Source organism: Apis laboriosa, unplaced genomic scaffold, assembly GCF_014066325.1.
Source record: "Apis laboriosa isolate Shangri-la unplaced genomic scaffold, ASM1406632v1 scaffold64_cov150, whole genome shotgun sequence".
NCBI classification, from domain to species: domain Eukaryota; kingdom Metazoa; phylum Arthropoda; class Insecta; order Hymenoptera; family Apidae; genus Apis; species Apis laboriosa.
In genome coordinates this window covers 1,561,411-1,588,915 of record NW_025224011.1, presented here as the reverse complement: position 1 = coordinate 1,588,915, position 27,505 = coordinate 1,561,411, and positions in this window count along the sequence as shown.

Here is a 27,505-nt window from a genome sequence, read left to right as displayed (position 1 = left end):
ATCGTGATTTTTAGACGAGCTATTCGCATTTGATGGGATCATAATGTAATTAAATTACAATGTAATGGATCGTGGACTTCGTGGATTGAATTTGAGCAAAAATCTGTTTGTCTGGGAGAATTTCAATTTGTAAAAATTATTTTTAAAATCTTGAAGTTTGAATTTTTAATATTAGAAGAAGAAAAAGAGAATGTTCTTTCAGTATCTAAAATATTCCAAAAGAAAATATAATTTCAATTACGAAGGATATATCTTCTTCCCTTAATATAGATGATGATTCGTTAAATGGATTTCATCAAATTGATTTAAAATCACTTTAAAATATTCTTCTCTAAATCTGTTTAAGTAAAATTTAATTCTTAATTATACTTCAAAGAATCTTATCTTATCCCTTCAAGAATATTTTCCTTAATACATTTGTTCCATGGATCCGATTTTTTCGTGAAGACTTACACGCTTGTCAATCAACCCTTCAAGAAGCCATTTATGGGCATTCTTGCCACCATATTGTCGTAAACACGACGGGAATTCTAGCTCGCGCATAAATATTTCATTCTTTCGGCGAGGACAGACAAGTGACAAGAATCCGGGAATCGATTTTGAAATTTCGAGATGAAATTCGTGTCACAGCGCGGATGGACAGCGTTTTGTAACTTTCGGACTGGTTGGATTAAATGGAGATCGGATCCATCGTGTAGTGGTTTGTTTTTCAAACGGATTTCCAGCCAATATATTTATTTCCTCACGAACGTAGTTGATTAAATAATAAGTGGATTTTCATAATGGAGAAGTAAAAGAATTCATGAAAATGAAATTTAATCCATGGCGAATGACTGTGTTTGTCGTTGAAACGATCCTTTCCAAAGAGAAAAGGCAACACATAATACAATTATACGTGAAAAAAAAGCTAAAAATTTGAAAATTTGTCTCTTTTTCTAATACTCTTTCGTCTTTTTTCCTCCCTTTTTTCCTTTATCAAAAAATTTAAAATTCTTCTTCGACTGATTGATTAATCTTATATTGTTTCAAATTTACATCTTTTAGAAATCAATATTCTAAACGATACGTAGATTAATTGAGAAAAATCGAAAATAACGCGAAGAAATAAAAATTCGTAGATGAGAGTGGCGCAAAATTTTGTATTCTAATCCTCGCAGGTTTTGTATCACGCGAACGAATGTGATTGTTTGAAATATCATGTCGCGTGGTATCAGTTTTAAACTAGTTTCGTGTGCAGTTTGTACATATATTTTTATATTTGTCGGAATTTCGATAGGTTATTTGACAGAGGGGTGGGAGGGAAGGAGGGAGGGGAAAGTTATGAAATATAAAAGTCAGGGAATAAAGATATTTACAGGACAAATTCTGTTCAAAAATCCTCTATCGATTTTTCTCGTCAAAAATATCACGTATACAGTATATCGTTTATAGTTACGTAAACAAATATTAAATATATATTGTACTATTTACGATTATTGTCCTCGTTCAGTTGCAAATATTTTTACACTACAAGATATTTTACAATTTTATTTAAAAAAAAAAACGCGGAAGTCTTTGATTTCTTTGATATATAGATATATAGATATCATCCAAAAATTAATTTTTCTTCGCTTCGCTTAATATCCGTTCCGATTATTTGTAAAAGTTATAAGAACGAATATCAGACAGAGTATTCCCGTTTAAACATTCAAAATATCGCAGGAAAGAGTTATTACATCGCTTCAAAAATACTTAAGATCCGTACCGCTTTTAATAAAAAAAAAAAAAAAGAAAAAAAAAACGAGATATCCTTCGAAATATTTGTGGTCGCTTCACGTCACCCGTGCCGCGCAGAGAAAAATCATTTTTTCACGTTTTCTGTCACGTTACCCCGAAATAATACCGAAAAAGTCGCCCACATACCCGTTATACCGAAATAAAAGAATAACCAATTTGGGCTCGGATAAAAAATCCAACCAACTGAAAAAATCCAACATTCTTCCAATACTCCATTCATACGAAACAAGTTAATTCCAAAAACCAAAAAAAAAAAAAAAAAAAAAAAAAGAAAGAAAAGAAAGAAAGAAACAAAACAAATCGTCGCACAATTACTTCTTTATACTTTTATCACGAACGAATTCGTTCGTTCGTTCGTTCGTTCGTTCGAAAACGATCGCAAGGTGAATTTATCGGAGGAGAAACCTGCATCCTTATTTCGCCACCCCCTTTTATTTCCACCCATAACACAGCCCAGCACCACGTTTCCGGAATATTTGCTTTCTCTCAATTTTTTATAAGCCACCAGCACGACCTCTTTCCGCTACCCTCTCTCGACTCGCGATCCACCCCTTCCTTTTTTCTTTCTCCCCTCCGCTTCCGCCCCTCCGTGCGTGATTTTCGCGCTGGTTTACTCATCGCATTCCATTTTTTTTCTTCTTCTTCTTCTTCTTCCTCCCTCAAAACGGGACGATAACGATCTCATGAAAGATTCCACGAGGTCGATCGGGAATTGCGACGAATTAAAAAGCGGTTCTCTTTCTTTCTTTTTCTTTTTTTCTTTTTTCTTTTTTTTTTTTTTTTGCTTGTCAAGGATCGACCATCGTTTTAACGTGTGTCCTCTTTGTTTTCGGGAACAATAGAACGATTTAAAAGGAATAGCGGATGAATCCAGAGATGATGACTGTAATTTTCGGAACGAAAAATCTGGTTAAAGTGGGGAGAAAAATGTCAGTTTTGCATACGATGGAGTACACATTTTGATAGTGGGACTAAAGGGAAGAAAAACATTAAGATTTCACTTTTAGTAGATTTCACTTTTAGTAAATTTCACTTTTTGTAATCGTGTTTGATCGTGATAAAAATATCGTTTCACTTTCTGGAAATAATTTGGTTAAATTTTGTATTTGAAAATATTTAGCTACGATTAACAAAGTAGAAGGTTTTAATTAAGGAAAGAGAATCATATTATTTATGACTTGTTAATGTTCAGTCAATGAGGGCATTATTTAAGATCATTTGTCAGGCTTTCTATGATTGATTTTGGAAAATTTTATTTACTTTTCAAATATAATAATTGAATAGTGGCTCAAAGTCGTAGTAACATGCAATGTTTCGATGCTAACGTATACGTAATACAGTTTGGAAAATTTAATTGGAAATTTAATTTCTAAAATAGAAGGAATATCATGAATTTTAGAGTGTAAAGTTTGAAATTCGAAGTGGAATATGAAGTAAATTAACGATCCTAAAGTTTCGAAATGAGGTATACATTTTAAATTTTGTAAATTCTGCCGTATCTCTGGGCTAAATGAAAATGGTAAACATTATGTAACTCGATGGAAGTATAATACACAAGTAACATATCTACACACGCATACACACACCTCTCAACATCTTTCGTCATAATGTTCGAACTACTGTTATTAAAATATTTACATTACAAATCAATAAATTCTACGTATTTTCTTTCGCAGAAGAAAAATTTCTCGATACACGGAGTGATTTATAAAGCGGCGTTACGATTCTTAACACGGATTTTCAAGGATTCGATTCACAGGGATTCGAATGCATTTGAAATATGCAAGGATGATGCATCTATCGTACGATGCACAAGGAACTGCAAATACATTGCATTAGAGATGCGCCAGGAATTTATTCACAGAATTTTGAAAAACTCGAAATGAAAGATCGTTTCATTCGTTATATTAAAATTAAGATTGTTGACGATCCTCGTCTCGATGCCGTGAAAAATTATCCACCAATCGCGATCGCTCGCGTTCAATCGAGCGAAGATTCTAATCCTCCGGGCAGCTCGTCCTCTTACTTTTGAATCGATCGATACAATGATAAACGACTTTGGCTGGGATTCCGATAAATTGAATTTATCTTGGAATGCGAGGGAATTTATCTTGGAATCTGCGAGATACGCGTGAGAATACCAACTATCTACAACCAACTTCCGCTGAAAACATTTACCAAAGTTTTTGAGAAATCGAGAATTCGTTTATAGCAAACCTCATTAACATTACTTTCTACTGATGAATAATAATTCGTAATTCGGCAAGGATACATGGATCATTCGTAATCTCAAAATATAAATTTCTTATTTGTCGAATTAGTTCATTGTGTTAAGAATCGCATACAATTTCACATTACATATTGTATGTTATATATATATATTGGAATATTTATTTTTATATTTAAACATATTTATTTTAAACATTCGATTGCGTCTGCCAGGTCTTACATTGTTGAAATTAATTGGAAAAGAAAGTTATTAAGTTGTATATAATCGATAAATTTCTACTCAAATCAAATTAATTACGTTCTCAATAAAAAAATTTTTTTATCGAAAATTTTGAATGGTTCTTGATTCAACGACCAGGAACTAAGTAGTACGGGTCGATATTAAACGATAGTTTCCACTTCAAGTAGTTCAATAATAAACGATTCTCTACGAACTCCGGGGTATAGGAGACCTATAGTTATCAAAGTTTCTAATTTCAGTATATCAACGTGTATATCAAAATTTATTACAAATCGATTTTGGGAATAATATTTTTACTTTGCACATTGCTACGATCGATTTAATGTCTAACGAAACAAATTAGCTGTATAGTGTTGTTAACAATAAATTGCAACGTGCCGTTATAACATTACACTGCTGTCACTGTTTTAACCTAATTAAACTAATATTTATATTCCAACGTGACGCAAATTTCATCTTTTATATTTGGGAGTAAACGACAGGGAAAGATTTAGAAGCAATATACCAATTATTGAATATTTCATGCCTTCTTTTAGGGATATACAATAAATAAATAGATTTGTAAAGTAAATGAATTTGATTTTCATAAAGGAAGAAATATTTGTTACATATGAAAATTTAAATTTCACAAAGAATAAATATTTGTAATATTTGTGAAAAACATAGGTAGAAACAAATTTAATCTTTGCTTTTGAATTTATACAATAGCTAGATTATAATATAGTAAGAATATAAAGGAGTGAAATATTGAATGAAAAGAAAGTAAAAAGGGATTTCAATAATAATAATAATAAAAAAGTAAAAAATAAGATCAGATATAAGTTAAAATAATGTTATAAAAATAATATTAAGAAAAATTCTAGTGGAAAGGGGAAAAGGAGAAAATAATAACGTGAGGATATTAAAAACAAAATTCCAATGATAAAAAAGAAACAATAGAGCAAGAATGCGTACCATGAACAGTATTCTGCTATGAGGAGGACAATAATATAATGATATCAGGAGAAGGAGATTCGAGCAATAAAAAATAGTAAAACGATGCAGTAAAAAGAAATACCTGCAACAAAAATCCCAAGAGTACTAGCGTTATAAAAGGGAAATAGAAGGGAGTAGTGCTACGAGATAAAAAAAAGTTTCTAGTCGTAAAAATATGAGAAACACAAATTCCAAATTGTGCGGGTCTTCGACGTTAAAAAAATTTTTTAATTCTTAACATCCTAAGGTTCTGTATTAAAAATTTTGAGAATGAACTTTATTCTTAAATACACATTATTCATTTATCAAATTATCAGACATTGAATTCCATAATTTTCCATCAAATTGAGAGTACTATAAATCGATGAGTTTAAGCAAACTTGCTTAATCATCCGAAAAGAAAAAGAAAGGAAGGAAGGAAGGAAGATTGATAATCGATAATAGAATTCACCATCTTACGATTCACTTATCATAAATTTTACTACTATTTCGCTCATAAAAATCATATCTATGTCTATACATGAAATTACCCGATATTAACTAGATTTAAATTAGATTTATCTTGGCATAATACGTATCCTTTCTGAACAAAAAACAGAATTATTAGAATTCTTCTTATTGACAAGAGTTCTAATGAGGTTAATAGAATTCTATTTCAAAAATTAAAAGATTTAACATTACTTTTTCTTTCTCAATATTACAATATTTATTATTAAAATGAAAGAGTCGATTCACAAAAAATATTCTACAATTAGAAAAATAACAAATCTCTATCTCATCCCATAATAAAATACATACGCTTGAGGATTCCTCTCCTTCCTTCCCCGACAATAAAATCTCTATCCAAAAGAACAAAACTTACTCGCTACACACTTACAAATCACTTATACATACGATATATCAAATTTTATTCATCATTTCACGAGGATCGATATGATTCTCCTCGACTAGCGAAGTCAGGGCGTCTTGGAAAATTTTCCCGTGACAGGAACAGGGCGTAGATTTCTCCTCGCCTTCTTCTCGCTCGAAGGGAGACAGAATAGATAGAGTTTCTCGTGGCGTAAAAAGTAAACAAGCCGCGGAAAGGGAGGCCAGGTTTTTGCAGGCCCTACAAGTAAATGGACTCCATTTTCCTGCCGTTACGAACGGCCGTGGATCAATCAACGGCCGCGTCCTCGCGACACGTGCGATTGTCAGTTGCCTGTGGCGAGCCAAATGAATAAAATGAATGAAATCGAGGGGGGGAGGGAGGGGAGAGAGGTGCAAGAGTTTTGAGGAGTTCGGTCGATTCGCGCTTGATCTCGGTGAAAGGCTTGTCAGAGAGGGTTTTGACAAGGTGTTGGAACGTCGAAAGGTTTGCGCTGGGAAATTGAAAAGTGCGGGAGAATGGTATACGGTTCACGAATAATTTTTTTTGGTTACCTTTTTGAATGATGTTACCACGCGAAAACATTTGAAATGGTGGAAAATATAGGTTTCTTAGGATATTTTAAGGTTATGAGAAAGGGGTTGATTTTGGATAATGTACAATATAGATGCATAATATAGGATTGTATGGTTATTATAATTATTATAAGTTTGAATATTAATAAGCTCTTTTTTTAATTTTGAAATGTTTGTAAATTTTGTAAGTTTTGACTAATTATAGAATTATATATTTCTTACAGTTCATTTGTGTGAAATTTTAAAGAAACTTAATTATTATTAATCTTATTCCCTTTTTTTCTTTCTTTCAAACGTAATTATCGAAACGTAAAATCGACTGGTATATCGCTGTAGATTTAGAATGCAATTTTTAATTCTACCACGGAAACTAGGAATGGCAATGAATTATAGAGGATCGTTTACGGTTAATTTCGATTCTGGTTAGGAGTCGATGGTGTGTGCACCGAAAAGAAACGAGAAAGTATCTCGAAAACAAATGGACGAAGCTGGCAGAGGCGAAATCGAGTCCTTTAGATGTAGCCTTTTGTGGCGAAGCTTTGGTCAGTGACAGATGGTCGGTGTACAGGCGAAAAAAAAAGGAGGGGAAGAGGAAGAATTCGGGATAGACTGGGTTGTTTGTCCACCAACACTATAGCCATTAGTACGTTATTTCTGTTGACAAATGGCTTTAAATCTTTAATAGTTTTTTGGAATGTATACGATTACTAATACACCGATTTCTTTTGGTACTAATTATTTTTATCCATACATTTGTTGAGATGAAATTTTCTTGTTTGAATTAATTATTATATGGTTATAATATATAATTTATTAAAATGTATTAAAATTTTTAATATTGATAATAATGATTTTTAGTAGTGTTATATTTTTTTCCAAGTAAGCCATATGAATATAATAATTTTTAATGAGGATATAAATTTTATTGATATTTAATATTTACTAAAATTAAAATTCTATCGATATAATGCTACTAGAAAAAAATCAATCAAATCGGTCAACTTTTGAAAAATAGAAACAATATAACAATTAATATCTATTTTCCATACGCAATTTTATTAATTTTATCTATTCTTGAATTAAAACTATATTACATACAATTAATTTACATTCTATAAAGGAAATTTATTTACAAGATTTTCATCTTCTCAAGCTTCCCATTCCTATTTCCTATTTCAAAAACGACAACGAAAAATTTCCAATTTTCATCTTGTTGTTGTTCAGAAGCATTGAGGTTTTCATATAACAGGTGCACACACGTATTGTACCCGAAGAAACTTTATTAGTTATTAAATTTTCGAAGGGAGCCGAGCTTTCTCCGGTTTTTGGCGGACTATCCGGATTTAGAAGAAATTCTTTTGGCCTCTTCCTGGCCTGGTCATTCTTGAAAGGATGACCGTAAGTGGAGAAAGCAAAGAAGGCACGTTTCTGTATCACGGCGTATCGGATTCAACCCTTTGAACTGTCGCCATCCTTTACCTACGTCCTCACGCTTTCCACTGTTTTTATCCTCACTTTTCCTCCCCCCCGGTGGTGATATTTCACCGATGAAATTCTATCTTGGAAAATTCAGAAATTTTTTTTTTTTTTTCAGAAACATGAACCGACATAACAATATTTATCATTGTGTTGGTTCAAATTTCTAAACATGTTTTCCGACTTTTTGTTTTACTTTATTTTTAAATCCTCGTGTGTTGAGTTTTAACGATTCGTAAATTTCAGAAAAGAATTTTTTTAATTATTCGAAGAAGTTCATATTTGATAAAACAAGGGTTATGCAAAAAGGGGGAAAAATAAAATGATAATAAAAATAAATAATGTCAATGATTCTAAATTTCCAATAAAATAAATAAATAAGTAATTGATAATATCTTTCATCTTTGTTTAAAATATAGAATTACGTATATATCGATTATGTATATATCTTGTATAAAAAAAAGAATTACATATCGTTTAAATATGTACAAAGAACTTCATGAAATAGCATGAAATAGATAAGAGAAATTATCTATGTGAAAAAATAAAAATATTATGCAATAATGAGATCTATATAATGTATATACATATAGATATATTGATATATTATATTAAATTATTCATAGAAATTAACATATAAGTTTTCCAACAATGATAATAATTAAATGGTTCATAATATTGAACAAGGATTGTGTTTCTGGCATTATTTACATTCATCAAAGTATAGTAACAGAATATTATTCCTGATTTGATTTAATATTTCAACAATGCATTTCATTTCGTGTAAAATTATAACAAATTTTAAAGGCTTAAATATCTTATAAACATAAATTGAAAATGAACATGTTTCATCTTTTAAAAAATATTTTAAAACTATAATTTAAAATCTATCCTATATAAATATAATTTAATTCGATCAAAATCGCATTAAATTCTTCCTTCAATTTAACAAAAATTTTTAAAAATTATTCACCCCTCGTAACAACTACAAATATTCCAACTTACGCAAATATTCCTATTACGATAAAATATTCCTACAACAACTAACAGCGCAATTAAGAACCATCTCCCGAAACACCACCTCTAATTAAATCCCACTCCCCTTCGAAGAGGGGAGGTTAATTCCCAGCCTCCTCCATCCCTAAATCATCTCCCTCGTTCTCGCGCCGTTTCAACAGCCCTCCTCTCTGCCCATCTCTCTGAAAACCTGCATCGACTTTTCCCCCATCCTCCACCCCCATCCATCGACACCCTCATCGCTCAATGTTTAACGCAGCCGCCCCCATCCCACGCGTATCACCCTTGCAACCTACAACGAAACACGCGGCCAGACAAGCAAGACACCACAGGAGGAGACAATTTGTCGCAGCTTTTCGGTAACTCCGCACCCCCTACGTGCATTCGCCGCCACCCTACCACCCTATTTTCGTTACGCCGCGATATCCATCCCATACCGATCGACCAGGGCCAGATTCCAGGCGGGGAAAGCATGTATCCCGCGGGAGAGCCTCCAGGATACAGGCGAAACGTCAAATACGGCTCTCTCCACCCCCCTTTTCTCTTCTTTCTTCAACTCGATAACAATCTCTCTCTCTCTCTCTCTCTCTCTATTTATCTATCTATCTATCTGTCTCTTTCTCTCTGTGCCCGTCGCTCTTTCCGGTATGCATCCATTGCGAAAGGTGACAGGGATGGGTCCAGGGGATGGGAACGATCCCGCGGGAATATCGGTAGCCATCGAAGCGGAACGGTGTGGGATGGAGAGTTGATACTGTGACGATACTCGAATCGATATTTTTCTCCGCCTAGGGAACCCTAGATCGCGCGGGTTCGCGCCCAGGGACGAAATAAATTAAACGTTCGGGACTGCGTGAACGTGGGTTAGCTGTAATTTTCCGGTGTGAGAGAGAGAAAGAGGGAGGGGGAGGGGGAAAGGAAAGGGCTGATGGGATGGTTTTTCGAAAGATAACCACGATTGATAACTTTCGATCGAGAGGGAATAGTAGTTTGGTATCGATCGTGCGTTTGGGTTTGTGTGTTTGGGTTGAGAGCGATTTTTCTTTTTCTTTCTTCTTTTTTTTTGTTATTGTTATTGTTGTTGTAATAAGGTGTGTGTATCATTGTATAAGGATTTTAATTGAAAGAGTGAGAATTCGAAATGATTTACTTGATGTAAGTAAGTAAGATAAAATTTTGTTATGAATATACGGATAATATGATACTTGTAAAAAAAGATATAAATATAAATCAAGAGTTTAAGAGTTATTATAATATTTTGTATAGCACGGCGAAATATTATTATGGATATATTTTGCTCACGAATTATTGATTTATTAGATATTAATTCAATAGAACGTTATATTTTATTCATGAATACAGTTCATTCTTTCTAATGGAGAGTATATTTTATAAATTTTTTAACATTACATATAAAAAAAGAATCTATATTTTTTCCTTCATGGATGGTAAATTTTTGAATGTGATTCAAAATATCCATCGTGTCATGAATTCAATTAAATTCTTCAAAGTTTTCTTCTCGAGTTATTAATTATTCAACAGATCACGAAAAAAATATTTCTTTCTTACGGAAAAATTAGAAATTTTTAGGTATGATGATAATCCTAATGGTCCAATCTATCAGCGATATTCGTCCATGCGTTACTTTTACCTTTATAAAGAGATAGGGAAGAACACATAAATACGTTTTTGGCGAGTTACGATGTTCCTTCTTGTGAGGTGGAAAGATTCCCAAGTTTCATAGAAATTCGACGGCCACCACTTTATCTATCGGGTGTCGATAAATAATCGCCGCTCGTGGAACGCCTGTGGCGATAATAATTTTCATATCCATTCAGAGGCCTGGCCTCCACGAGACAGAGGAATATCGGAAGAAATCGAGCTGAAAGATAGAGCAGCCACGTAATATCCTCCGCGTCTACCCTCCACCCACTGTGGCTTCGCTTCGACCCCCGATGACCTTTTTCTTTTTTTTTTTTTCTTTTTTGTCACGGCCTCCTTCGAGACGAGACACGTATCAGACGATGCTCACTCTTACAGAGATATCTCCGATTATCGATCGTGAGGATGGTTAAATGACTTCGATGGTTAAATCGTCTTTCGTGAATATTTGTGATATTTCATTTTATATATGGATAAAATTTGGGGATTTTGAGACCTTCGAGCATTTTAAAGATTTGGAAAATGAAAATTTAAAAATTTCTTTTTTTTAAATTGAATAAATTATACATCCTAAAATTTTAATATACTTTTCTTATACAAAAATTTTTATATTTTATTTTTCTTTTTTTTCATTAATTAAGAGAATTATCAAAATGTATTATAAAGTAAATTTTTTCTGTAAGAATTTTAGTTTTGTTACATACAATCTGTTTTTATGATTGGTTTTTAATCTCGTGTGTTGTCGAGTTAAGAGATCGTAAAAGTTCATTTTTCTCAGCAATCTAAATTATATAAATCAAACAGTTAATTTTCAGGAAAAGTTTTTTTCAGCAGAAAAGCTTAAATAAGCATTCGAGTTATTGTTACGAGCGTGAAGTAGATTTCTCTTACATAGAAATTGACCTAGTTTGAATAGAAGAAGACTATTGGTTCTTGTTGGCCGGAAATATTGATTAATCAAGAAGTAGAATTCCGTGAATAAGTATAAATGATGTCAACTTAATTGATATCAAAGAATCATTGACATAATTTGAAGAAACTGATATATTTCTTTCGTAAATTTCTTTTTTATATTTATTTCAACAGAGAATATATTTATTATTTGTTCTTGTATCATAACAAAATAAAAATTGCTAATCATTTGCCGCGCAAATTAAAGAAATTTTAATTGTTAATTTAATTATATTCGCTTATTTAAACAAAAATATCCTACAATAAGCAACATCTACGAATAATCTTTAATTTCACTTAAATTCAGAAAATTGCGTTGGCCATAATGAAATAACCAAAATAAATTTCACGACATATATCATTAAAAAAACTTTTGACTTCGATATCAGAAAATATTCTTCTGTTCAATCAATCGGATTTCACAACTAATAAGTATCAAATAACCTTTCTCTCTCTCTTTCTCTCNTCTCTCTCTCTCTCAGAAAATAACGTAGCCAATAAAGATACGCGTGTAATATCATTTATCAAACAGGATCCCTGGAAGAAATGGAGAAATACTAAATTTCGTATCTCGATATCCACCCAGAATAGATTTCGATATCTTTGAGAAACGCGCTCGCAATCGTTCTCTCTCGCGATATCTATAATCTCGGCAGCGTTACGTATCAGCCTTTCGCAAATTCCGCGATACGATTCGATTTCATGCGATACGATTTCCCTTCCAATATGCTTGGGGCTGTTGGCCGTGTGTCGTTGGTCGGGAAACAGAACGGTAGAACGCACCCTGATGTCGTTTGCATCCCTAACTTTTCGACAGTACCTCAAATTATGGGATAATTGATTTTTAGAAGGTTCTCGTTGAACGTGTGCGCGTGTCCCCGTCAAATTTGCCGGAAAACGAAAGTTTTCATCGGCAAACGAGGTAACACGCGTGCACACACCTCGGTCGCTCTAGTTTCTATGAATATGAAATTGCTGCAGTTTCCGGGCTCCGACCACCACCACCAGTTACCACCAAGTTGGCGCGATCCTCGAGCGATGAGATCTTTTCGAAATTCGCGTTTGTTCGAGATAAAAATTGCAAGATTCTAAATTATACTCTCGCGTGGATATAATTCCTTTTATGAGAAATTGGATATTGGATTTATGGAATATTATTCCCTCCCCCTTCCTGGATGGGCGGATATTTTCTGCTGCCAAGTATTAATTAAAAAAAAAGAAAAAAAAGGAAAATCGTTTCGCTGGTAAGCTTGTTTCATTTGTAGATATATTCTTTTCGAGATACGTTTCCTTTGAGATATGGTTTTGTTTTCGAGTCTGGAATACGATATCTGGAAAAAAGTGTTTATTCTAATAAATTTTAGTATGCTGGTGTTTCTATGTACGATTTCCAAGAGAAAGTTTAAAAACGTTAAAAAGTTTAAACGTTTATTAAATAAATCTTAATGACTATTTTGTTTTTTTTTCTCATTTTTAACGTGAAATTGAAATAAGTGAAATCAATAAAATAGAAATCGAATCATTAATCTATCTAAGAATGTTTTTATAAAGTTATAACTCTTATAGTTTCAAAGAATTATGTATTGCAAGCAATTAAATTTATAATGACGTTATATAATATTACAAATTTATATAATGATCGGTTCGTTTCTATGGTTATCTCATTCTCAAGTAAAAGTTAAGAGAATTAATTAAAACCTTCGATAAATTTCCCCATATTTTATTTATTATATCTTAAAACTCTTATATCACCATAGAAGATATAAAAAGATATGCATAAAGTAAAGTGGACACGAATTAAAACTATTTAAATTTCAAAGAAGTATCATAACGTTTTTTTTTTTTTTTTTTTTTTTAATTTCATCAAAATCCAACAACTAAAATCCGCCTGTACAAAAAGCAATATCCCCGACAAGGAAGACAACCGGATCGTTCCAAGACAATGTAATTCTTCCCCGTAACACGTAACACGATCGAGAATTTTTACGCCACCACTCCTCCTTGGAGGGGTTCTTCTATTATCAACCCACGTGTGCACGGGTTACCGCGCGAAACGCCGCTGCATGTTTAATGTTTCTCGGTGCCGATCACGTAGAAGCGGTAGGCGAACACTAGGATGAAACTTCCTACTCTGGGGTAGCGTAAAAAGCATGCCTTATTTCCAGCGAGAAAACCACTTTCAAAGGGATCGAATTACCGGAGTGTCGACAACGCCCTAGGCCAGGCCCTCCTCCTCCTCCTCCTCCTCCTCCACCACCCCCCGCCCCCATCTCTTTGAAGATTTACATTTTAACACGGTTGAAAATTGCAACTTCCCTGTACCACGCGCCCTTTTTAACCGACCGAGTTTGCGATAATACTTACTTCGTTCTCTTAAGACGTTTTTCCTTTCACTCCGCGCCGATTGCTCGCGGTGTTTGAAAATTGTGGGAACGGAGGCGTGTAATGCGGAGAGGATGGGATGGAGTGTTGCATGTTTGGGGAATTATCTTATCGCGGGTGTTGTGTGAAGTATCGGATAGCTGTGAGAGGAATGAATTGAAAACGAAATTGGATATCTTCGACCTGTTTCCTATGAGATGAAAGGGAAGTGGGATTGACCCACTTTTGCCGTGTATTTGCCGTGAACGAAATTTTAGATGTTGTTAGTTAGTTGTTGGAGAGAAATATATTATAATTAATTAAAAAGTTATGGGTTTTTTGGGGAAGATGGATAATAAAAGTTCTTAAAGTTGATTCTAAAAGAATCGCTCGGATAATTTCGTCGTGAAATTTTTAATAATTTAGGCATTTTTTTGGTAAGTATGATAAGGATTGAGTTTACGTTTGAAGATTGTAAAATATGTGATTAGGAAATTGTTATTAGATTATAAGATATATTCATGTACTATTCATCGAAAGAAATGTAATTTCTGATTTGATTTATTTGAATTAAAATTGTAGGGGATAGTATATAGTTTCACTTATACTATTATATAAGATGTTTCGTTACTTTGATACTTCTACTTGGTCTAGTGTACTAAATCCTATTAACCTATATTAATTTTAAATTTACCTAAAAGCTCACTTCATCTGATGCTTTTCCAAGATACGTTACAACTTCTGCATAAAAGAAGACTCGATTAAAATTGGATTAAAAATTAAAAATACAATTTAAATTATAGAAACCTCAAAAAAAGAAATATCTATTCATTAAACGAATTAAATATTAACTTAAAATAATGTATTCTTTTTTCCAACTTCACAACAATCTCAAAGCACACTTAATTCATCACATCATAATAATGATGAATTAAAATTTTTTCAAACAATAATTCTTTCAAAAACTTTCCATTCGTATATAATAGAAACACGTATCATCTTATATTATTATATAATTATTATTACATTTACACAAATATAATATTACATTTCTTATTACACCGTATGGAATCGTATAAAATAAAAACATTTCATCAATGAAATAAAACAAAAGATAGAGATGAAATATAGCGCCTGAATATTGACGAACGAGCAGTTTTCACTCCCTCCCACCCCTTTCTGAGGGAAGATGTATGAATCAGGGTTTCGCGATAAAATTAAAATATGCAAAGGTTCGCGTCTTTCGCCCTTCGTCCTTTAGATTTAAGAAGCTGAATATGTTACTCGAAAGGGTGACTCGAAAAGTGCATAAGTGGAATGATTACGATCATCCCTCCCTCCCTTCGTTCAATATCCTTGCTCGATGAAAAAAGGGGATTATTTTCAACGATTTCGTTATAGAATAGTTCCAATCGAACTTTCAATCACAAAAAAAAAAAAAAAAAAAATAGAGCGAAAATAGTCGTGGAAACTTTGAGATTCGTGGAAAGTTGGGTAATGGAAAGCGGAAGTTGCGGGATGATCGGTAAAAGAGGCCTTGGGGAGTGATAAACAGGTGTGTGAATCATTTCTGGATTATAACTTAAGTTTGAACGTGCAATATAGATGAGTTATCGATCGAAAATTTATCAGTACATGCCAATTCTTTTAATCGAGAATAATCTTTCTACTTCTTACAATTTTCCCTTGTAAAACTTTTTTTAGAGAAGAAAATCCTTAAATGCATGCAGTACATCTTTAATCCTTAACAAAAATTTATCTTCTATATTATTTTTCCATTACACGAATTTTAAATTATATTTTTTACATATATCGAATTTCTCGATACACGTGATATATATTCATCAAATTTATCCCAAAATAAATTTCCTCCTTCCGTATCTCTCGTATAATATAAATTTATAAAATGGAGAGAGAAAAAAAGGAAAATCGTTTTAATTTTAAAAAATACAAGAAATAATCTCGTGGATAATATAACGTCAAACGAATGTCAAATTTCTCGCGAGACGATATTCGTTCGCCATGTCTCGTTTCTATATATCATCGATCCTCGATCGTTCAGAATCTCATCCGAGATTATATGAAATTTTGCCGTTGGAAATCGAATGCACCGGTTGCCTATTTTCCTGCGCGACGACGCCTCTCTCTGAATTTTTCTCCTCCTCCCCCATTTCGCGCTTCCGCTCGCAATTTTCCGCTGACCTGTTTGCGCGACACGCGTATTCCAGCCTTAAGCTGTTCGCGTTAAGCACTTTTTCTCCTTGCACTCTTATTCACCGTTTTGCCTTTCGAAATGGATTTGCCAGAGAAACTTCTCCCCCGATGAATGCGCGTACCCTGGTTGCGTTAACCGACTTCTTTATCCTTGTTTACTTGTGCTCGGGATTTTTTTTTTTTTTTCATTACGAGATTTAAATTACGAGACGATTACTTTATTTTTTTAATTTCTAATTTTTTTTAATCGTTTTATTATTATTATTCCCTTCTTTCGTTCGTTTATTTATTTATTTTTGAAGATAGAACGAGTAATTTTCCGTTTTTAAGAAAAATTTAATTTTATTATGAGAAAATAGGAGTGAAGATTTTTGCATTTGGTTTATAAATTAAATTCTTAAATCTTAAATAAGAATTTGTTTGAATATTGTCAGAGGATAAAGACATTTAATAGAGTGAAATTTTTTTAAAGTTTGATGATGATGGTTAATTATAATTAAATAAATATTTAGAAGATATAATAATACGACATTGTGTTATAATAATAATGATTTAATCAAACTTTAACTTCTAACTTGAATTAATTGCTCCTCCAAACTCTTATTCAAAAGGGCTTTTAGTCTCAATTTACAGCAACAAGATCTGTTGTTAAATTCCCTAGTCCCAACTTTTAATTACCCATATTTTCTACGATAATTTATTATCATAAAGTCATACTCTTTACTTTTCATACTTCCATGTTGCTTTCGTTCGATACAAATATTAGATACAAATATTAGAAGAACGTTCGTCAAAATTGTGAATACAATATTTGATCCTTTTATATTAAACTTTCACCCGAATATACTCATTTTCCATTCCATTTTCCAATAAATATCCGAATCGCTTAAAATTTGATATAATTTTTCGAACATTGACCCAATTTCTTCGTCGATCGAATTTTCTCCAAATCTTCAAAGATATCCTCTTTATTCGACAATTTGACAATTTTTCATCATTTAGAATTTTGATACAATTTTTCCTTAATTAAAAAGAACAACTGAGAAAGATACAACAAAATACAGAGTTAGAACGAAATTTATTTATTCGTGAATGAATGATTAGATATCAATCGATATATAATAATATATATATAATCGAAACGTGATTTCTATCCACTCTGCACAAACATCAATTATCTATAGTATCTAGTTTTCGATGAAAACTCGAAACCATTCGAATATCCGGTTCGATGCGTAAACGTTTGGATAATCTCGCCTTCTGTTACACGTGACTGATATTTGCCCAAGGTTTCAATTATCGTTTCGACGTTCCATCGCGTAAGTTGGAGATTTCGCATGGGTGGAGGGGAAGGGAGGGCGTCGTTGGAAACGGCACGTCGTACCTTGATTGCGATATCGAGAAACAATACGTGGATTAACATCCGAGAGGGGAAGACTTCGAGTAACGTGATCGACTTTCGTCCTCGCGGAAACGAACGTACGAAGCTGCTTTAGGACGCTTTGAATTCAGCCGGGTGCCGTGCTTATGAGAATGAGAATTTCTCCTCGTGCGATTGGCTTCGATGATGGGAATGAAACGAGCTTTCCGCGTATGTATCCCGAGAAATGATTCGAAGATATATATTATCGAGTTTAATTGCAAGTGTAAAGAAAATATCATGAAAAGATCTAATAATCCGTTCGATCGTGATCATCGTCGAGAATTAACCGAGAAAGTCTTTTCTTCAACAAGAAATCAACACGAAAAAAAAAAAAAAGGAATCCAATCGACGCAGTATAAATTTTCAAAACAAATAATTTTCCCGACCGAATCGAAATTAATAGTGGAATTAAGTGGAAAGTTGGGATAAATAGGTCGAACGTGGGTAGCCCGACTTTAATTAGAAAAATCTCTTGGACGTCACGTATAAGCCCCGTGTCACTAGCAACGGCACACCGTGGTGAGAATATTACGTCTATATCACCGTGTATACGAAGCTCACGGTTATTGCGCGACTGGCAATAACTTAGCAACGGCTCGATGCGGCGTAATAATTTATCCTTAATAATATTTCCTCTCCATGGACTATTCTTCGCGCTCCCCATCTTTCCTATTCTGGCGCGCTTTCCTTTTCCTCGCGGACATGATTCACGATTGGTGTTGCTTAGATACGAAACTGGAGAACATCGTGATGATCGAGATGGTACGAAGGAATGGTGGATGAAAGGAACAAATTTTTCTCGTGCGCCATTGTATACGTACGGAGGATATTCTTTTGTAAATAATTTTGTAAATAATTTTGTAATATTTGTAAATAATTTTTAAGGATATTTTTCGAATGAGAGAAAAATTGGTAATAAAGAAATTGTGTTTTGATTTCGGAAATTCTCGAATCAGAAAAATAAATCGTTACGAGCAATATCTTTATAGAAATAAACGTATCGTGTAATTTTATCTTAAAATTTGATTGAACTTCATCTTCACAAAATTTTGAATCGCTATAATTTCGAAGATAGTGAATTTCAGTCGATGATTGAAAGCTCATTAGAAGCGTAGAATCTTTTATCTCGATACGATTTCTCGAGATATTGTCGTGTAAATTACAATATCTTTTCGCTCGCTTCTCATCTTTCTAATCTATTCCAAACTCCAGATAAATGGAATTCTTGGAAGAACATAATATGCATTTCTAAGGAAATATGTAAATTGCGGATTTTTAATTTCTATATTAAGTGCTCGAGGTCTTGTTTTGATAATCGATTTAAATAAAAGAAAAAGAAAAAACTTCAATGCTTTTCATTATTTTTTTGAATAATGGTTTCGATGACAATATTTTTAACTTCTTTTCGCAATTTTTACATGAAAAATCGAAGTTTATTTTACAATGATCTATTCTCGTGATAGACAAAATATTTAGAGAGTTAAATTTATTCAATATCCTTGTTTGCTTTTATTCTATTTTTTTTTTAATTTTGAAATTATATTTATATCGATATTTATCTATTTACTTATAGATTTTGTAGTGTTACGTGATATTTATAGCGAATTGCGTACATGAAAATACATTTTATGCGTCGATTACATAAACCGTAGAAATTTCGTGACGATACATGCGATTGCACTTCCATATGTTTAACAATGTGAATCGAGTGATGCATTGTTCCATAACTAAATCTCTGGAAAACGAATTGGATTATCGAATAGTTTAGAGGAATCTAATAATAATAAAATGAACGTAGCTGTAGCAATAACGGTAATAACAGGCTGTGCACAGTGTTGCGCCGTTATGACGATGGAGATAACATTGTTTTCGTGCTAACGATAAACGATAGGATTATCAACTAATTAGCACACGCAGCTGCGCGGATGAAATCAATTTTCTTATTAGGACAGAAATTGTAGAACAACTAGAGGAGACGATTGTGGAGGGACAAAGACAAAGGTAGAGTGTAAGATGAAACTGGAATTAATAAGAAGGAATTATTTCCAAAATCATTACGTGAAATTTGATAAAACGTTTCAATTTCAATTTTAATACAACACTTGTTGTATTAAAACAATTATAAATTGTAATATTTGCAAAAGTGAAGATTAAAACGTAACGTTAATTATAAAAAAGATCGATATTGAAAATCTTAATAATATTTTACGAAATTATTAATATTCTTTGACGAAGAGTGAACGGTTGCTTCGATCAACCGTATCAGAAATTATAAAATTAAATTTAAAAACTTGTCTTTCGCGTGTCCGCCATTAAAAACATCGATAATCTGCGCGCAATGCAAACTTTTCTACCGTCCATATTTTTCTAGAGAAATTCACGAATTCATTCTCTATCTTGTTACAATACAAGTTTAAATAACAATTTCTTTATTAAATCCCGGCAACGAAGAAACATCTCTCTTTTAGGAAACTTGAATTTCGCCTCAAAGGTATGAGAAATTCCATCATCCGTATCTAATGCCTCAAAGTGTGACTAACTTTTTAAACTTGGAGTTTCCATTTTAAGCTCGTTCTTTTTTTTTTTTTTTCTTTTTTTTTTCATTTTATTTTTATACCGCGTTGGGACGGCATTAAAGTCTGGAATACAAAAATATTCCTTTCGAGTGCTCTGACCCGGCTTGACGCCATTACGGTTTCTTCCTTTCCCCGCTTTGTTAAGGAACGCGTGATGAAGACAGGCTCAACGACGCGTGAGGATATGAAAAATAGAAGCGTGCCGGGAAGGAGGCAAGGTTGAAATTGCATTTCTCCCATTTGTGCGATGTTTAACGCGGTATTCCCCTGGTTGTGTAAGGATTTCCACGTTACGTCCCCTGTTATTCCGTTACGGCCATTGAAGTTCAATTAACTTGTGAACAACAACCGTAAAAGTAGCGATAAACTTCTGAGATTACCTGTCCTTTGAAATAATTTCGTGCCCTACTTTAGTCGTTTATTTAATTAAGCAAGTAAAAAGAAAAAGATCAATTGCAAATCGGTTGCAGATTGGATAAAGAATATGAGAATTTAAATTTTGTTTTATTCATTCATTATTATTATTATTCGTTATTACATACACTATTCATTCATCAGTCATGAAAATAATCCTTTTTTTATTTTTAGTTAAATTTAGTCAGAATATCTCTGCTACTGAAATTCAATATAATTGAATCGAGAGAATTTTAAATTGTTTGTCTTAACAATCGAAATATCTTTATCGAAAATTTTAATATCTCGCTCAACTGTACATCTCCTTCATCTCTTTCATTTTTAAAAATCGGCCCCGTCTCGTTACGAAGTTAAACGCCGGGAATAATTAAAAAAGTAGATCAAAGCACTTCTTGATCGGGTTGCTTAGAGACTTATCTAGTAGACTTATCAAGGATTGTCGAGCCCCGTTTATCGGGATATTTCGAACCGAATTATTTCGCGTTCCATGGAGCATGGGGCATGTAACGTTTCGTGTAATTTCGCAGGGGCGTTGAGGAAAGTTTGGAAAAGTGCAGGGACCGTTAAGAAAATGAGAGGATAACTATGTCGAGTGAAAAAGCGGAGGGAAACTCGTCGAAAATCCCGTGTGAACGTACACGCGGCTTACATCGTTAACATAATTTTAAATTCGTAAGTGATAAGATGATAATGAAAGGTATTATCTGCTGATAACATCGATGATAATAACGAAAAAAAATTGGCTGGATATGACATCGAGCGTGAGCGTAAGGGGAGGGGGTAATTTCTTTATTAAAACGATTTATTTCGCCGGGTGAAGCTTATTCATACAACTTTATTTCCTTCTCCATCTCTCTCCGCTTACTTCCATTTCATTTTACGTAACGCTTTAAGTGTATTAAATTTTTACTTCATTCCGATTTGCATTTTACATTTCGGGAAATTCTGAATTACACCCTTTGTCCTTTTTTTCTTATTCGAACCAATAATTGTTAATATTTTTCTTAAATGTTGATTATACAGATATAAATAGGAGGAAATATATGGAAAACATAAAATTTAAACATATAAAAATCTAGATAGAATACATCTTGTATGCAAAAGAGCATAAAATATTCGTATACATTACACATGATATTTGATGAATAAAATTTAAGAGTTTCAGTTATTCAAAGTCTTTCTTTAATCGTATTTAAAATTTCATTTTGCACATAAATATTCACGATCTAATTATAAAAAAAAATTGGAATATCTCAACAAAAAATTTCCTGATTTGTAAATCCTTCGAAAATCGTTCTCCGTTTTTATTAAGATTCAGATTATTCGTCTCATCATCTTTTATTTCGAAGTGAAATTCTAAACAATCATGTAAAAATTCTTGTTTTCTATACCTGAAATATATTCATATATAATTTCATTTTGAGAATAATTCGTATTTGAAAACAAAAATCTCGAAGCAATTCGGATTGTCATGGAAAATATTTCAACTCGATAACATTACGCGTGATTTCGATAAATGGGACGTGATTCATGGTTTCCATAAGTATAGATTTTGCGGTGAACACACAATAAATCGAACAAAGCGGACCCTGTGTGTGCAGGTTTAATTGGTGATCGAATGCGAGTCGATTGGGGGATTCGATTGAAAATTCTGGGGGGAGAATCCAATGAAAAGGCACTTCACCCTCTCATCGCCCCGTTTTTAAACCAACACCATCGTTTCGAGGAAATGGGCAACGTAGGGCATCGTGTTTGCGCACGAATCAATGCGCTTCATTGCGAATCTTGTACGTTAATTAGCATCAATAATCGTGAAACTGTTCAATGTTGCGAAATAAATGGAAACCAAAATTTTCATTGATTTTCCCGGCTAATTGGAGAATTTGACCGAATTCCCGAAATTCGGTTTATTAATAGTCAACATTTCCTCTCTATATAGAATAACAAATTGTCTTGTACTAATTGTATCGATTGTTACAATTGATCAATTAACAAACAAAATACATTTCATGATATTATTCCCCTCGAGTAAAATTGACGATATAAATTTTAATTGATTTGTTTTTCGGTAATATATATATATATTTTTCATTTATCAAGTATAAAAGTATAATAAATGTATTTGTAAATTGTTATTTAAAAATATTTATCGCAGCAAGAGGGGTGTCAGTTCACTTTCTCTATTAATGGTCTATCGATAATTTATATAAAATTCAAAAATTATTTAGCAATGAAATTTGTCTGGTATAGCAACGTTTCGACGAGCCCATAACAGAAATTCAATTTTTCATTTTCAAAGGATGAAAATAAATAAAATCAACGAATGAAAAATCCAAATTGTTTGTTCTTTCATCACCGCTCGAAAATTTACATTTATAAACGTAACGCCGCGTACATTCCACGCATAAAATATTTTCGTCTGTATTTGATACCATTTTTTATGCAACGATTTCAGAACGAAGTGGGCATTTGGATCACGGGAATGGGATTATTACGCACGGAAACGATGACGCTTATTTTAAATATTATTTTAAATATTTCCCGCGTTTCTGGATTATTCGTTGCATGCAAGTTGACAAAATTTGTTGCGACAATATTTTTCGTTACGAAAAAATCTTCCCTGTGGTTTTTCTAGGTTATTATGATTTTGTTCTTTTTAAGAAAATTTAGGAATTTAACTGGTAATATTTATATTTACAGGGGAAAGATGTGAAAATATAAAGTAGCTTCTGTTCTTGAATAAAATGTTGAATGCTTTGAAGAAATAATAATCAAATTATACGAGAAATGAATGATAGTAATTAGGAAAAAAGTAGCAGTCAGACAATTTATAATAATTTTATGTTCAATAATTTTGATATTTCAACAATGCGTGTACTCTTTTCTCTTCCATCCCATCCTTTCTCTTTTTTTTTTTTTTTTCAGAGATATCGAAAATATTTCCACGACAATTTATTCTTATTACAAGACAAGTATAAACAGCATAAATTGTGCGCTTATTTACAGACTAAATCTGAGGAACATGTAACATAAAGTTAGTTTAACTTTTGATTGCATCGTTCAGTCTGTAACTTTCAACCAAATATCCTGAATTAATTTTCTATAATTTATGGGAAATTAACAGTATTGATATTAGAAATTTAATTTAAAAATTAATAATAATTAATTAATTGTTAAGTCGGTGATAATATTAATGAATAAAATTAGATTGGAAATTGGAGCATAGAATCCAATGTATTTATTTTATTATTCTAGTTAATTTTAACTCGTGTATTTCATATACAAATCATATACACATGTGAATAACAAACTATTCCAAACATCTTCTTTTCAACATCATCTTTTACCCTCCAGAATTCTCGTCTCTTATCTTCAGAAATCCATAAAACTTGTTTCCTTCGTCACATCTTCTATTCTCCTTTTTTGTCAGGACATATCCACTTTCATAAAACTTGCCTTTCTACGCTTCTCTCCTTCACCCGTTGCTTTTCATTTTCAGTTTTGACGACTCACAAAACTTTCCACCTAGTATTATAATATTTAAACTGTCGAACTTTTTTCGAATTTCTCCGATATTCGTCTGAAAAAAAAATACAAGCTTTGAAAAGTCTCAACAAGAACAATTTATATTATATTATATTATATTATAAAAATTCAATTCCTTTCCATTCCCTTGCTTATTATCAACTTAACTTTCATAAGATGCAAAAAGATTGAAAAATAACAAAGAAAAAGAATTATTTCTTGGCAAATAAATAAGCGCAGAGAAATAACAATTTACTTTACATAGACGTTCTTCCTAATTTACAATCATCTCTAAAATCCAAAAGCAGGATTAAAAGGATCGCTACTTCCGCTCCAAATCCTCTTTCTCACACTTTCAAACAGGTTTCCGTTTCGATGCACTTCCCCTATATATACACACGCGCATATTTCTTTCTCCTCCCCCGCCTCTTCATCCTTCAAGCTTAACTTTCCACATGCCACAAAGGATCCTCGTCTACGTGACGCTTTTCCACCTGTACACCTGATCGTCGCAACAATCTTCCAGCTCCATGAAACATTCTCTCCCTTTGTCTCCCCATTTTTTTTTCATTCCGTTCCTTATTCATTTCTCTTCGACTACCACCCCTTTTCGCTGTTCCTTTTCTCCCGTTGCGTTGCACCACTTGCTGGAATTCCCGTTTGTCCCGCGTAATCTTAATGGTGAAAATCCATTAACTCCTCCGCCCAAGCATACTCTCCTTTTATTTTTACGTTTCTTGAAATATTTCTTTTTTTTCTTTTTTTATTTCTCTCTCCGTATTTCTCGCAACAATTTCTTGATTCAAGCGTCGTATTTTCAAATTATTATTCGCCTTTTAGACTCGTGAAACGATAAATGGTTTTTCGAATTATTTTAAATTTTTTCACCCTTCTCTTTAAGAGATTATTTATCAGAATTATTGGTTACTTTTAGAGAATAGTGCATATTATTTGTTCTTAGATTTACTTCTTTTATTTCATCCAAATTTTCATCTATATCGAATAGCATACCTTACATGATATTATGAGATTAGATTAGATGTGTTGTTTTTTTAAAAAAAAAAAAGAAACATTTCACTCATTAAACAAAAATAATGTTAATAGCATAGAGTAGAAGTGCATTCTTAATCCCTCGAAACTCTCGACGATTTCCATAACCGATTAAAACCGATCGCGCCTCTTCATATCGTTTCAATTAACCTGAACTATCCACCCTCATTCACAATATATATATATATCTGTATTCGATTAGTGTTTAATCAACGGAGATCGCATATATATTTTAACTCGAATCGACGTTAACACGTCAATGGCTGTCATTGGGGCGCGTTTGAAGCTTCTCGAAATTATAGGGATCGGTGTTGGAGAGTGAAGAATCGGTCGGTCAAACAACGCTGGTCGGGTGCATGTAAATAAAGGGAAAGCGACGAGTGCGAGTGACAAAGATGGAATTGCATAAAACGTTGGAAAAACACATAGATCCACCGCGATGCATGGGGTTGGTTTTCTTTTTTTTTTTTTTTCTTTTTTTCGATTGATGACGTTCATTGTACCGTTCCCTCGACAGCACGAAGCAATATTCACCGCCATAATCCAAAGAGATCTCGCAAAGAGAGCAAATTCGCGATTGTTATTCGCGGTTTCGGGACTCCACGTCGATTATCTGGATTGTTACTACAAAAATTTCCTCATTCAAACAGAAACAGTGCCAGTAAGACGTATTTCACAAGTTGATTCGAATGGATGGCCTTGATTTCGCTTTTAGTCCATTAGAATTCGTTTCTGAATGTAATTTTGCCAATTTTGTTTGTTGGACAGTGAAGTATCTTTTACGATATATTTCTTTTTATTTAGAAATTTTATAGTAACTTATTACACATGTGGCAAATTTGGTTGGTTATTTTTTTGAGCAAAATGAGCGAGAAGAAATATCAAATAAATTGTTTTTACAGATCCAAAGTTGGAAATGTATATTTGGAAAGGAAATATATTTTAAACAAGCACAATCTATATAATGTCTCCAAGAAATTCAATAAACTTAATAGATTAAAGTTAAGTTTGTTTCGTTTATTTGATGTATTAATTGTATGATGTTTATAGATCAGAAATTTGGTTATGTTGATATAATCTTTAGCACATTGATGAAATATTATTAAGGATTTTAACAAGTGAAGAATTAAGAGCATTAATTTCTATTAAACGCGTACACTGTATTTATCTAATCGATATTGCGTTCATATTGCTTGTGCATTTTGTATGATCGAAAATGTTTACTAACGCACAAGCCTTGCTGAATAATGGAACGGTTTATTGAAACAAATGCTGCTCCACCGTGAATCGATCAGATCCAATGATTAAACAGAAACAGATGAAATTTATCAATAAAAGAACGGATCTTTTTAAACACCATAAAAATATAAGATTTTATATTTTATTGAATGATTTTTTCATGTAAAATAATGTCATAAAAAAAATTGAAAGTAAAAACTTTACGATCCGATTCAAGATGCAAATAAATATTTAATTTAGAATGTTTTGTCTCGCTAAGCTAATGACACATACATATTCCAGAAATTCCAGAAATCATAAAGTTTCAAGAATCGAAACAAACGTTCGATATGTCACATGCGATCCAGGTCGAGCAATGTTCCAAACAGCCAATTAATACCAAAAGTAATCGAACTTCCGTTAATCCTTCCAAATCCCATTTAACCCCTTTAATCTCTATCCTCCAAACTTCTCATCTACAAATCATCTTCAAATTCTTCCCGAATAAAACTTATCGAAACTTATATATTTCTCTTATTTCTCAAATTCAAATTTATTTGATTTTGAAATTTATTTGACGTTTCAAAAATGTGATAATGTATATCGCATATTGATGAAATATTATTAAGGATTTTAAATGTCAGAATTAAGAGCATCAAACAAAATTTTAATCAAAATTCTACCCTCTCATTTATACCTAAAATATCATTCATACAACAATAGATGGCACAAGCTTCCTTCCTCTTCCCAAAAAATTCCCAACCCCAATTTTCCATTATCAATCCTTCCACTCTTTACGATGACAGGGATGATTCATAAAAATAACGGATTACCAGGTGAAACCCCCGCGAATCGCGGAGTGGGATGACGTCGAAACGTGTTTCAGATCGAACGGCTCCCTTCGAAATTGATAGATCGCCCCTCCCCTTTTGGGCTAGGGTTAGGGAACGTGGT